The sequence below is a fragment of the Papio anubis genome, chromosome 9 (genome assembly GCF_008728515.1).
Source record: "Papio anubis isolate 15944 chromosome 9, Panubis1.0, whole genome shotgun sequence".
Lineage (NCBI taxonomy): Eukaryota > Metazoa > Chordata > Mammalia > Primates > Cercopithecidae > Papio > Papio anubis.
In genome coordinates this window covers 101,556,014-101,569,480 of record NC_044984.1, presented here as the reverse complement: position 1 = coordinate 101,569,480, position 13,467 = coordinate 101,556,014, and the positions used below count along the sequence as shown (strand labels likewise).

The 13,467-nt window shown below is 43.1% G+C and overlaps 1 pseudogene; it reads right to left on the bottom strand.

Annotated features, from left to right (window-relative positions):
• Window positions 1–376: 376 nt before the first annotated feature.
• LOC116268926 lies at window positions 377–12,555 on the bottom strand (annotated as a pseudogene).
• Window positions 12,556–13,467: the final 912 nt, after the last annotated feature.

Below are 13,467 nucleotides of genomic sequence, written 5' to 3'. Positions count from 1 at the left end.
TACTTAACAAAAAATTTACCATTTTAACAAGTTTTAAGTGTGCAGTTCGGTTATATTAACTACATTTGCCTTGTTATGCAACCATCACCACTATGCATCCCTTAAACTTTTTCATTTTCCCAAGCTGAAACTCTGTTGCTATTAAACAATAACTCCCCATTTCTCCCTCCAGCCCCTGGGAACCACCCTTCTACTTTTTTTCTGTCTCTGAATTTATTCCAGATGGCTACAAGTAGAATCATACAATATTTCTCCTTTTGTGCCTGGTTTATTTCACTTAGTATAATGTCTTCAAGGGTCATCCATGTTGTAGCATATGTCAGAATTTCATTCCTTTTTATGGCTGAATAATATTCCAGTGTATCTATATACTATATTTTGTTTATCCATTCATCTTTCAATGAACACTTCAGTTGTTTGTACCTGTTGGCTATTGTGGATGCTATTATGAACATGAGTATACAGATATCTGTTCGAGTTCCTGCTTTCAGTTTTTTTGTGTGTATACTCAGAAGTGGAATTGCTGGGATATGTGGTAATGTTTTGAAGACCCACAGTACTATTTTCCACTGTACCATTTTACACTCCCAGCAGCAGTGCACAAGGGTTCCAATTTCTCCTAGCCTGACTTACTTCTAACAAATAGAATGAGACAGAAGTGATGAGATCGGCCAGGTTGTCAAAAAGCTTGTCTTGGGTACTCTCTTGGTTTGCTGGCTCTGAAGGAAGCAAACTGCCAGGTTGTGAACTGCCCAGTGGAGAAGCTCAAGTGGCAAGGAACTAATGTTTCTAGCCAATAGCCACCAAGCACCTGAGCCCTCCCCACAGCTCTGTGTGTGTGTGTGCGTGTGCTTAGAAGTGAATCATCTCCCCATCAAGCCTTGAGATGACTGCAGCCCTAGTTGACATCCTTGTGAGAGACGTTGAATCAGGGCTTGAGCTGCTAAATTTTGGGTATACATAGCATAGATAACTAATGCAGTGGGGCTGGATAAAAACTTATTAAGAAGAAAGAAAAAAAACAGGTTTGTATGCTGCTGTCAATGATCTTGTAGAGGAAAAATTCCAGGAGAGAGAGGAGAGAATTGCTGAGGGGATACCCTTTGGTAGACAAGAGGGGATAAGATCTGGCAAATGAGAAGAAGAGGGATTGACTTTAGATAGAAGCAGAAGCTTATCTACACAGTGAGAGAGTGGATTCACTGGAGAAATCCATATGAATTGAAGTCTGTGGTCAGGAATTTAAAGTAACACCAGCAGGAAGTGGTGTGATTTTTCTCTAGCCGCTTTCAGCTGCACAGGTTTGAGTATAGAGTAGGTAGGACTGCATTTAACCAGGGCTTTGTTTTGCCAAGAGAGGATGGCAAAGCCAGAGGGGGACAAAGGAGTTGGAGACAATTCACAAGGTAGTTATTTTAATGGTTGGCCATGAATAGCGACATGGTAGGATTGAGCAACTGGGGGTCCCAGTTACGACAAAAGATTGTCGGAGTTGGGTTACTTGAGACCATAGTGTTTAGCAGGTGGACACAAGAAATCAAGATTAGTGATGGGGTGAAGTTATAGGGTGTGGCGATGGGACAGAGTGACTGAGAGAAGGTAGAGGGAGAAGGTCGTTAGACGAAAGAAGTTCAAGGAACCGAAACACCAGTGTGTCAGGTGCTGTGGAGGGATCATCTTTAATATCATCACTATAGAGATCACCTATATTGAAATTACAACATTGAGGGTTAGTAGGAATAAATGTATACATTAATAAGTAAAGAGGCTATTGAACATGCGTGTCATATCTGTGAAGCCATTTTTTAAAATCTAGGACCAAAATAGCAAAAAATAAATCTTGATCATGGCAAACATGTGTTTACTCCTTATTTTCTGCTAGGCACTATTTTAAGTGCTCTATGTGCATCAACTTGTTTGTTTAATCCTCAACAAACCTGTGAGGTAGGTACTGTCATCATTCCCATTTTATAGATGAGCCAACTGGCGCAGAGAGGCTTAAGTAATTTTCCCCAAATCACATTGCTGATAAGCGGAAGAGCTGGGATTTGAGTACTAGAGTCTAGGTCTGGTGTCCTTACTTTTAATCACTAAACTCTCCTGCTTCCCTTTTGTCCCTTCATCAATTTGCTCTTCTCTAGAAAGTTCTTAAGGCACTAGGGTCAGGGCCATGTAACTTGTCACTTAATCATATTTCATGTTGAATTAATCATCATGCTTTCTTATGTCAGTCTTCCTTTCACAACTAAGAGCAAACAAACATCTGTAATGCTCACTCTCTTCCTCCCCTGATCCCAGTTCTTGCACACACACACTCACAAATATGCATGTGCGCGCACGCACACACACACACTTGCACCTCCCTCTGCCAAGCACAGAGCTGGACACACAGTTGAGTGTCTTTCCAGTTAGGGTAGAATAGGGCCGTGATTATGAATGAGCTCTGGGGCAATTTCCTGGTCCCTAGGTCCTGGCTCTGAAGCCCCATATTGGTTATGTGACCTTGGGCAAGCTCCTTTGCTTTGATGGGTCTTAATTTCTCAGTTGTAAAATGGGAACTTTGATTGCCCCTTCCTTGTAGAGCCTGTGAAGAGAGTGAGTGGGAATTACCTAACCCTAAACAAGTGCTCAATAGAAGTTATTGTTGTCATCATTATTACCCTCCCTAATCTCCCATCACTCTCCTACTTCCAGCTCATTGTCTTTCTGGTAATTCCTTGAATATATTAAGCGATTCCTTGCCTCCTGGCCTTTACATTTGTTATGTCCTCTGCCTGAATCATTCTTACTCTATATTTGCATAAGATAAGCTTCTTTGATTCAGATCTCTGTTCAAATGTCACCTCCTCAAGAGACAGCCTCATCTCATGGTTTTATCTAAAGCTCACATGTGCACATGCATGCACACACACACACACACACACACACACACATATTTTACTCTTTTATTATCTGCACAGCACTCACCACTATCTGGAATTATTACAAATATTAATTGCTTATTGTCTGTCTCCCTCCCTAAAATATAAACTCCAGGAGGACAAGAACTTTGTATTCCTTGTTCATGGCCATAATCCAGTGCCAGGCATTAAACAAACACTCAATAAATCTTTTTGAATGAATGTTGAATGAGAAGCCATGACTGCTTATAATCAAGATCACTATTAACTGAGTGTTTACTCTGTGCAAGGCGTTGCATTAAGTCCTGGATATGAATTGCTTCATTTAACCTTCACCAATAGCCTAAGAAATACCTACGATGGTTCTCAAATTTACAGAAGACACACTTGAGGAACAGAGCAGGTAAGTCACATATTGAAGATCACACTGTAGGTATATGCAAGAGTTGGGCTTCAAATCCATGTTTCTTGGGCAAAGCCTGCAGTCTTGACCACTGTGCATTTCAGGTAAAAGACTTCTCCTCTCTTCCGGCCATAACTTTTTCCTCTCATATTCCAACCCAGCTGCTGTATCTGGCACTCAGACAGGCTGCATTCAGGTCCACCAGGGAATATTCTGGAAAAGACCCAACTCAGCTCCTTGGAAAGGAGCCCCAGCTGGGCTGGGAGCATCAGGTCTGTGAGGCCCCTGCTGGCTCACCTGCTGCCTGCTGGCAAATCCACATGTCCATGATTGGTTCTGAGGGGAAGCCACCAGGTGTGGGAGTTGCTGAGCCAAGATCTCAACAGGCTCCTCACCCTTCATAGCCTACCCCTGCTGGCCCCCTACCTTCTAGCTGTAATAGAATATGTGGTATTTCCACAAGAGTCCAACCTGTCTCAGAATATTCTGCTCTCCTACTGTCATACCCTTCCTGCCTCCTTGTCCTCAAGCAAACTCCTGCTTATGCTTCAAGACCCAGCTCAATAGTCACCTCCCGCATGAAGCCTTCTCTGATCTTCCCCAGGCTGACTGGACTACCCTCCACTGTTTCCTGCCTCTGCACTGTACTGCAGAGCAACTAAGCAGGTGGGCTTGGAGCCAGGTCATTACATTCACACATTTTCTCCTTTGCTAGTAAGCTGTGTGACCTCAGCAAATTAAAGTCCCCAAGCCGAAGTTTTCCCATCTGTAAAATAAGGACAATAATAGCACTTACCTCATAGTATTGGTGTGAGGCTTAAATGAGATAACCCATGGAAAGTGCATGTGCCTGGTACATAGTGAACCTGCAAAAATATTAGCAATGATCATTATTAACTCTACCTTTCTTAGAGAACCTGTGTACCACTTTAGACTAATCTTGGGACGTTATCTTGTACTCATGAGCTTTGTGCTGTGACTGGAACATACTAGTTGCTCCATAAAGGTTTGTGGAATGGATCTGGCAACTTTTTAGGAAGCATGAATTAAGGGAAGAGAGGAGAATGCATTTCTCTCTGTGTCTCTGTCTCTCTCTGTCTCTCTCTCTCTCTCTCTCTGTCTCTTTGTCTCTCTCTGTCTGTCTCTCTCTGTCTCTTTCTCTCTCTCTCTCAACAGGGTCAGAGTCTTGTTGGGGTCAAATAGTAAGGATGAGGATGAGGTGGCAAACAGCCCAACCAAACCCTGTGGCTTCTGTGCTTACTCTCAGCTTGTAGCCTCAGTTTCCTTCATCCTCTTAATCATTGTATTTACAGTGGGAAAATCTTTTTGGAAGACAGTTGCTGCAGGCATCTCAAAAAACCTAGGACCCAGAGAAAATTCTTGGCCCCTTTTCACCAGGCTTATATGCTCAGATTATTTCCTGAGGACTTCCTGAGGATTTATGTAACTAGATCTTTTATTGCCCTAGTGCTGGGAGAAAGCAACAACATAACCTTATAGGCTAATGCTGGGGAGGTCAGGTTTCTTCTCAACTTCCTGTGCATTTGGTGGGCATGGCCTTACCGAGTGATGAATGATTCCATGACTCAAAGTGCCACATTACAGAGGGGTTCCTTGGGTGTAGAAAGGTGATCCCTCTGCCATACCCCTCTCCTCATCTTTCGTTCTATAAGGGTCTAGTGCCCTGACTACAAGGGCGTACCTCCTTCCTACCATTTCCTCCCATTTCATCTCTCCATTTTCCCTGCCTGTCCTCATATTTACTTCTACTTGATAAGAGTCATGCTTTCAAGAGAATTTCTTATAATAAATATCCTACATTAACATAGCACATTATTGCATCTCTATTCTTTTAAAAATAGTCATTTTATTAAATAAGTAATGCATGATCATTATAAAAGATGTCGAAAATGCAGGGGCATTTAAGAATATTTAAATCAACTGTAATCTCATAGCCCCGAGAAAAACTGCAAAAAAAAGTTTGCACATTTCCTTCTTGACTGCATGTGTGCTTATGTATACATTTGTACATACTTAACACCACCCTACATATTCAACACAGATGCACACCATACACTTTGCATTTACTTAGATCTTGTGACTTTCCATGACATGTTCCCGTGATTTCTTTTTTTCCTGGCCACCATCATGAAAAGGAAAGCAGATGTTATTGTCTTGGGATTCTGGATACAGGAAAACTAAGACCCAAAAAAGGAACACCCTTTCTCAAGGTCTTGCAGCTTGCTGGCACAGTTGGGATTGGAGCCCAGGTCTCTTGGGTCACAGCCAAGTCTTCTTTCCAACGGCCTGAAAGAAAAAACAATCTACCCCGGCAGTACCAAGAAGAAGAATCTTAAGTACCAGTGCCAAATTGGTAAAATCTAGAATCGGAGTTCTTAGGTTGTTGACACTTTACCCAAAGTCCAAAGCTAGCAAATGCTGAAATGCTTCCATGAAGCAAATTGGAAATGTCCTGTGATCACTGAGGGAGGTGAGAGATACCTTATGTGGCCTTGATTTTGATACTCTCCCATCCCTGGTGACCCTCTCTTAGCCAGGGTTTCAAGTTGCAAACCAAAACATGAGTTACCCCTAATATATGCAGAAAGTTAATTTATTCAAGGATATCAGGTATATCACAGAATCTCCAGAAAGGCTAGAGAATCAGATATGGTAGCCACATTGCCAGAAACAACCAAACCTAAGGACAACTGTCAAATATTTGACAACTTCACGACACAGGCTCCAAGTAATCAGAGGAGTGGAAGGTGGTAGATAACCTCTGCAACTGTTCTGGAACATACTCACTGAACATCAGCCCTGCCCAAATATACCTCAGAAACATGCCAGTAGGAAATGGTATTAGTCAGGTTTCTTTGGCAGTAGTGCCACATAGCAAATTATTCTCCAATCTCAACAACGAGCATTTTATTCTCTGTTCATGGATCTGTTGTGGCTTGGCTAATCTCTGCTGGGCTCAGCTGAGCAAACTGGAGTTTGGTTTAGAGTTCAGGTCAGTTTCAGGTCTGTTTCAGGTTTCTTCCTTCTAAGACCCAGATGGAAGGAGCAATGGTTATATGGAACATAGTCTTCTCATGGTGAGGAAGGAGGCTCAAGTGGGCTGATGGAAACTCACCATGCTTCTTAAGGCCTCTCTGAAATGCTGTCCCTTTTGTCTACTGTCCATGGCTCAAAACAAGTCACACAACCAAGCCCTCAGTCAATGGTCCAGAATGTAGACTCTGTCTTCTGCCATGGGAGGAACTGCAGAGTCACATGGTTAAAAGCTTGGATTCTAATACAGGGAGAAAATGAAGAGTAGAGACAATTATTCAATCTACCATAGCCCTACAGATGCCACCCTTGGGCATAGCTTCTTCAGTTTACACCACCAACACTGAGCCCTGCTACCACTGGAACCTCTGTTCCTACTGCCTCTTATAAATGGAGGTGTTTACCACCATTTTCATTAGAATGGATTCTACCCAGCAGCTGCTTTTCTGGTTCACTGGTTTCTAGTTCATTATCTAGAGCAGATACAGCCTCTTGACTGTGTCCTGGCTACCAAAGAGGCTCAAAAATCAAGTTTCTGGCTTCTATCTAGGTGGGGATGGGCAAGTTCATTTATTAAGGGGGGAATTGGTTAATTTAGTGAGAAATCTCTCCGACATAGGAAGTGTGGTCAGGGTATCGGGTGACCAGAAAGGATGGCAGATGCCCACTGCACCCACCTTCACAGCAGACTTCTGGGAACAGGGAGATCTATCACAGCCCATAACTCAGCCATGTGTCTACCACTGTCCTCTTGCTGTCTCCATGCTCTCACCTCCCTGACTCCTCTGCTCCCTGAATTTATTTTCTCCCACTCATAACATCTGCCCTGCCTCCTTTACTCTGATGACTGTCACAGAGATTGCTGGATGCACCCAATACCCGTTCTCTCCTTCTTCCTTTAAGTAAGGGACCCTTAAGCTTTAGCTGGGTGTAAGGACAACCACCTGAAGACTACACTTTCCACTTTCCATGCAGTGAGGTGTGGCTCTGTGCCTATCTTGGGGCCAGTGGATGTGAGTGGAAGGGAGGTGTGAACAAAGGCAGGACCATATTCTTAAAAGGAAGTTGCTTGCCTTTCATTTTCTACTTTTCCAATCCCACAGATTGGAATGTAGATGGGGTGAACTGCATCGATCCTGCAGGAAGGGCAGCAGCCATGGAGATTGTGAAACCGCAAGATAGAAGGACCCAGGTGTCTCAAAGACACTGGGGAGCAGACCCGCCTCCCCTGCTGGACTGTCAACTCTGATTTATATTAGTACATAAGAGAGAAATGAACTTCTATCCATTGATACCACTAAAATTTTGGTCACTATAAAAAATAAAACCAGCTGAACCAATATTCTAGCAAAAACAGAGACCCACCCAGTCTTTCTTTGGTGTGAGAGTAGATAAGGTTAACTTACTAGCTTTGGAGATAGGCATATCTAAAGTTCGAATCCTGACCCTGACAATTCTTAGCTTTGTGACTTCGGGCATATTATCCCAACCTCTGAATCCTCATCTGTTTTCATCTGTGAAATGGGATTATCCTATCTACTCATAAGATAGTAGTATGGTTTACTTTTTTAGATTGGATATAAAGCCCTTAGTACAGTGGCTGCCATTTAACTGTTCAAATAAAAGGCATGGATTACTATTATTTGGGAGTAGAGTTTGGACTTTGGTTGCAAACATACATCTCATATATGTGACAGCCAAAGGCTTAGGTTTAATGAAATTTTCATTCACTAACTAGAATAGTTATTAATTCCTACTGTGTATAGGACATTCTCCTAGATGATGAGGAGGAGATAAAAAGATAAGATAAAAATATAAAGATAAATAAGGAACAATTCTGCATTCAGGTATCTTACAATTTAGTGAGAAAGGAGAAAATAGAAACAACCCACTACTCCACGGCTAAATAAAATAAATGTGAAAAATAAAGTGCAGGCAAAATGTCAGGAGCAAGAAGAGGTTATACCTAAACCCAACTAGGGTTGGATTACCAGATTAAAATGTGGGACATCCAGTTAAATTTTATAAGTAACAGGTATAATTTTATAATTTTTCAGTATAAGTATGCTCTATGAAATATTTAGGACATACTTATAGAAAAGATTATTCATTGTGCATCTGAAATTCAAATTTAACTGGGCATTCTTTATTTCATTTGCTAAATCTGGCAACTCAAAACTTGGAAGGATTAAGGGAGACTTCAGGGACGAATTGGCATATGAACTGTGCCTTAAGGATAATGAACAGCATTTCAGTAGCTGGATTATTTAAGGCTATTCCAGGCTGAGAAGACAACAAGAATAAAGGATGAAAGGTTGAAAATGCCTGGCATATCTTGGTAACTATGCGTTACAGTCTGGTGATTCATCTAACTTGGCCATCATCTTGGTGGATCTAGCTAATGCCGAGCCTAGAGACAGTTACAAAAAAACATGCCGCCATGTTGCAAAATTCAAAAACTAGGATCTGGGATCCTTAGCACTGTGTCTATCTAACAGTACATGTCCCAAATTCTGAAAGCACAATTAAGCCAGAAAGTGGAGAATTTAAAAGAGTACGTAGTGTAATAGGGACATTCGATTCTAGGAAAAATAGGAATCACTGCTCAGGTCTTCTTTCTCTGCAAGACAACTATAAGACACACTACTTATAGGTTCTGGCAGCTTACAAGGACCCTAGTCTGTCCCCTCACCCAGGGATTGGCCCCAGGCAGCCATGTATGTTCTATGAGGCCCAAGTCACCTTACCCAAAGATGATTGGGCCAACTGTGAGTATGTGACTCAGACTGAGCTAGCCGGACTCCATTTCCTGGGTGTTTGGAGTTAAGACTAGAAAATTCTAGTTCATTCTGAATCAATTGCTTGCATGGAGGAGTTGCAGTTATTAATAATTGCTGACAGGTAGAGCAAAGTCTTGTCCCTGCATTGGCTCAGGAACTCCGCTTGCTGAGGGCGATGAGACAGGAAGCCTGGAGACCCTTCTCTTCTGAGTTTGCTGATCAAAAGTTGGAAAAGTTCTTTGCCAGGTTCTAGAAACTGATATGGTTTTTATCATATCAGTTACTGTAAAATTACAGATACTGTAAAATGTGCAAACAGGCCAATAATTGAGCTTTAAGTGGGTGCGTGGACAACCACCCAGCTAAACCATTTCTTTTTGTTCTTCAGTCATTATCCTTTAGCCAGTGTCAGGGTTGGCCTGGGCACCAAGGGCCCAAGGCGAGGGCCTGGCTGCCACCTGCTCTCTGGATTCCATGCTGGCCCCTTCTCCATATGTATTCTCTGGAACCACAGTAAGGATGTATCCTGATCTCTAGGATTTTTCTGCTTTGTGCCCGCTCTAAACTCTGAGGGCTGCTGTTTGCATTATCGATAAGGAGGCAGCGAATCTGAAAGGTCAGCACCGTGTGCCTGCCTCTAATACCTCGTTCAAGCATGGGCTTGCAAGCCACGCCCGGTCTCATGATTCAAGCTTGGTGAGCTTGGGATTTAATGAGACTCATCTTGGGTTTGAACTGGTTTTGCTTTGGTCCTTGGGAATTCCCACAGAAAAGGATTCATCAGACCTATCAGGTGAGCTCTCTCTGAATAAAATGAAAATTAATTGCTTATGGTGTCTTGCACTCATGAATCAGGAAATGAGTCGGGGGGAAAATGCTAAGGAGTTAAAGCTGAAGAATGGTTTGTCTAACCTTATTGCCTAGATGTGGCTTTGAGCCCTATCAGCTTCAATGCTAACTGTGGAAGGAGGATGCTTTGAGTGGAGAAACAGGAAAAGACTTGTTTCCTGGGGCAGGGGACAGGGGTATAAGGTGCAGGGGATGTGGTATCTTTCCCCTCACACTCTCAGGCATCCCATTGAAACTGGATCCCATTTCAAAAGTCCTCATTAAAGACCTCATTCCAGTATTGTTTACAGTAGAAATACCAAAGTGGGGAGGATGTAACCAATCTTCAAATAACCCGAGGTGCTGGACAGAGATGATTTTCACAGCTGGAGGATAGGAAGATGCAATCACACAAAAGCAAAAAGTAGTAAGCCTGTTACATTTCCAGCTCAACCAGACTTGCCAAGGTTACCCAGGTTCCAGGGAAGTCCTCAATGATTAGCTCACCTCAAAATTTTTTTTTTTTAGAAACTGATGTTTATTTTTCATCAACCATTTTTCCATGTTGCTTAAGAGCCCGTGAAAGAACGGCTTAAGACCATTCAGTGGTTGCTTCTACACATTCAGTGGCCTGAGCAGTGGGAGCTGCAGACCAGTCTTCTGTGGCAGGCTGAGCACTCCAGTCTTCAGTAGGGAACTGCTGAATAGACGCAGAGGGCACCTGCACACCTTCAGACCAGTCTGCAACCTCAGGCTGAGTAGCAGTGAACTCAGGAGCTGGAGCAGTCCATTCACCCTGAAATTCCTCCTTGGTCGTCACCTTTTCAGCAGCAGCCTGCTCTTCTTTTTCAATCTCTTCAGGATCTCTGTAGAAGTAGAGATCAGGCATGACCTCCCACGGGTGTTCATGGGAAATGGTGCCACGGATGCGCAGAACTTCCCGAGCCAGCATCCACCACATCAAACCCACTGAGTTTGTTGTTGCATGGGATGGCAATGTCCACATAGTGCAGAGGAGAATCTGTGTTACACAGAGCAATGGTAGGTAGGTTAACATAAGATGCCTCCGTGAGAGGCTAGTGGTCAGCCCTGGGGTCAGTAACCACAAGCCGTGTCTCCCGGTAAGGCTGCCTGGATCTGGTTAATGAAGGTTCCAGGAGTGAAGCAGCCAGCAATTGGAGTGGCTCCAGTGGCAGCAGCAAACTTCAGAACAGCCCTCTGGCCAGTATTCCTGAAGGGTATAACACTGACATCAGCAGGGTTTTCAATGGCAACAATGGCACGAGCTGCCAGCAGAAGCTTCTCCCAGGTCCTCTTCAGATTTATGATGTAGATGCCATCACTTTTCCTTTTATAGATGTACTGTTCCATGTGGAAGTCAAGATTGGTGCCACTTAAGTGGGTTCCTGCTGCAAGGAACTTAAGGACATCCTCCTCCTTTTAATTTGCAGGACATCAAGGGCTCCGGACATTGTGAAAGTTTCCCTTTAAGTTAGGATGCAAATCCAGAACAACGCCGTATGGACCCCTCTGTAGGTAGCGCGGGAAGGGAGCTCACCTCTAATTTAGTCCTTGCCTAACTGGCAAAACCTGAGAGAAGATTTGTGATTAAAAGGGGTAAAGTTTCTTCTTGCCAATAATAATGATCTCTGTTATGAGGAAAAAGCCCCAGTTCTCTGAACCAATGTAATCTTTCATCAACGCTCATGTTTAATATCTTTCTGGAATGACAGTAATTGTTAATATACTTCTTACTTTGTGTGTGAGATTAATCTGATGTTTCATTCCTCACACCAGCCTCAGGGGAACCATAGTAATTTTCCACTTTGTAAAGCTTTCCTTCATGTTTTGTCCCACTCAAAGGCAGCTGTTCTCAATTTTGAGTACCTTTTGAATGACACGGGCATTCCTTGGACTCTTATGGATGGCTTTGTAGAAAAAGGTATCAGCAATTGACTCTAGCTACACCAGCGAAACAATGTTATCATGTGAGGTTGCATTTCTTTCTTCCCAGGGCCCATACTCAGCGTTTTATAGACATGACCACTAGCCCCGCTCTTAATCAACTACCCATGATCTGCCCATACATTAGACAGTAAAGCCTCTAAATTATCAATAAATCACCAAAACAGAGCAACGCAGAAATGAACCACATGTATTTTATTCATTCATGAGTTTTCACAAGAGCTTTATGAGAAAATGGCCTGGACAGACTCCCAGAAAGAGAAAACCGCTGGATATCAAGAGACACCCCTCCCCAACTTTGGTAGTGCCTTAAAGAGTAAAAAGAGGCTTCTAAAAGCTCAGCAAGTAAGTAGATAGCTATTTTACCTGATTGTGCACATCAGGAACTAGACTGAAGACAGATTTGGGTTCATATTCTGGCTCCACCACTTTGTGATTTGAGACAAGTTACTTAATCTTCCACTGCTCAGTTTCCCCATCTACAAAAGGACAATAATAAGGGCACCCACCTGATAGAGCTGTTATACAGTTCAATGAGATACTAATACTAATATTAGCAGCTAATTGTTTTGAGGAGGACAAGGTCTATCTCTGTTGCCCAGGCTGAAGTGCAGTGGTGTGATCACAGATTACTGCAGCCTCAACTTCCTGGTCTCAAGCAATCCTCTCACCTCAGCCTCCTGAGTAGCTGGGACTACAGGAATTCACCACTATTCCTGGCTAATTTTTTATTTTTTATACAGATGGGGGGGTCTCACTTTGTTGCCCAGGCTAGTCTCGAACTTCTGAGCTCAAGTGATCCACCTGCCTTGGCCTCCCAAAGTGCTGGGATTATAGGCGTGCCCAGCCTGTAGCTAAGTCTTTCAACAAGAAATATGAACCACTTTAAGTGTTTCAATCCAGGGAAATTTAATACAGGAAATAACTGATTCAAGAGACAATAGAGATGAGAAAGCAAACTGATGCTCATAAGGCAGCTTTGAGATTAGAAGTAGTGGGACACAGTTCCTAGGGCTGGAGGAAAACAGGAAGCTGCCCTGTGGGAGCTGAAACCACATCAGGATCTGAGCTGGAGCCATGGAGGAGATGGCACAGGATGCAGAGAGAAGGGGGAGAATATTCTGCCTCTATCCAAATTCTGTCTTCTGGTCTTCCACTGGTCTTCCTCCAAATGGCTGACCCTTCCTGAAAGTTACAGGGAGCCCAGGGAATGTAGTTTCCTGAAATACAGAGCAGAGCAAGGGAAGGTCCAGGACGGATCTGAGGGCAAACAGGCAGTTAACCAGCAAAGCTGACACTCATTGAGCCCTTACCATAAGCCAGGTACTGGGCTGAGTTTTACATGGGTTAATTCATTTAAACCTGTTAGGAAGTGGTAGAACCAGGGTTTGAAGTGCCCAATATATGTTATATCAATTACTGAAGTAATCAGTGTGCAACCTAAAGGAAACAATGGCTTGTGGGTGCACCCCCCAAATTAAAAATAAATTGAAGGGAGGAAGCATGTCTTATTCATCTTTAAATCTCCAGCACATGG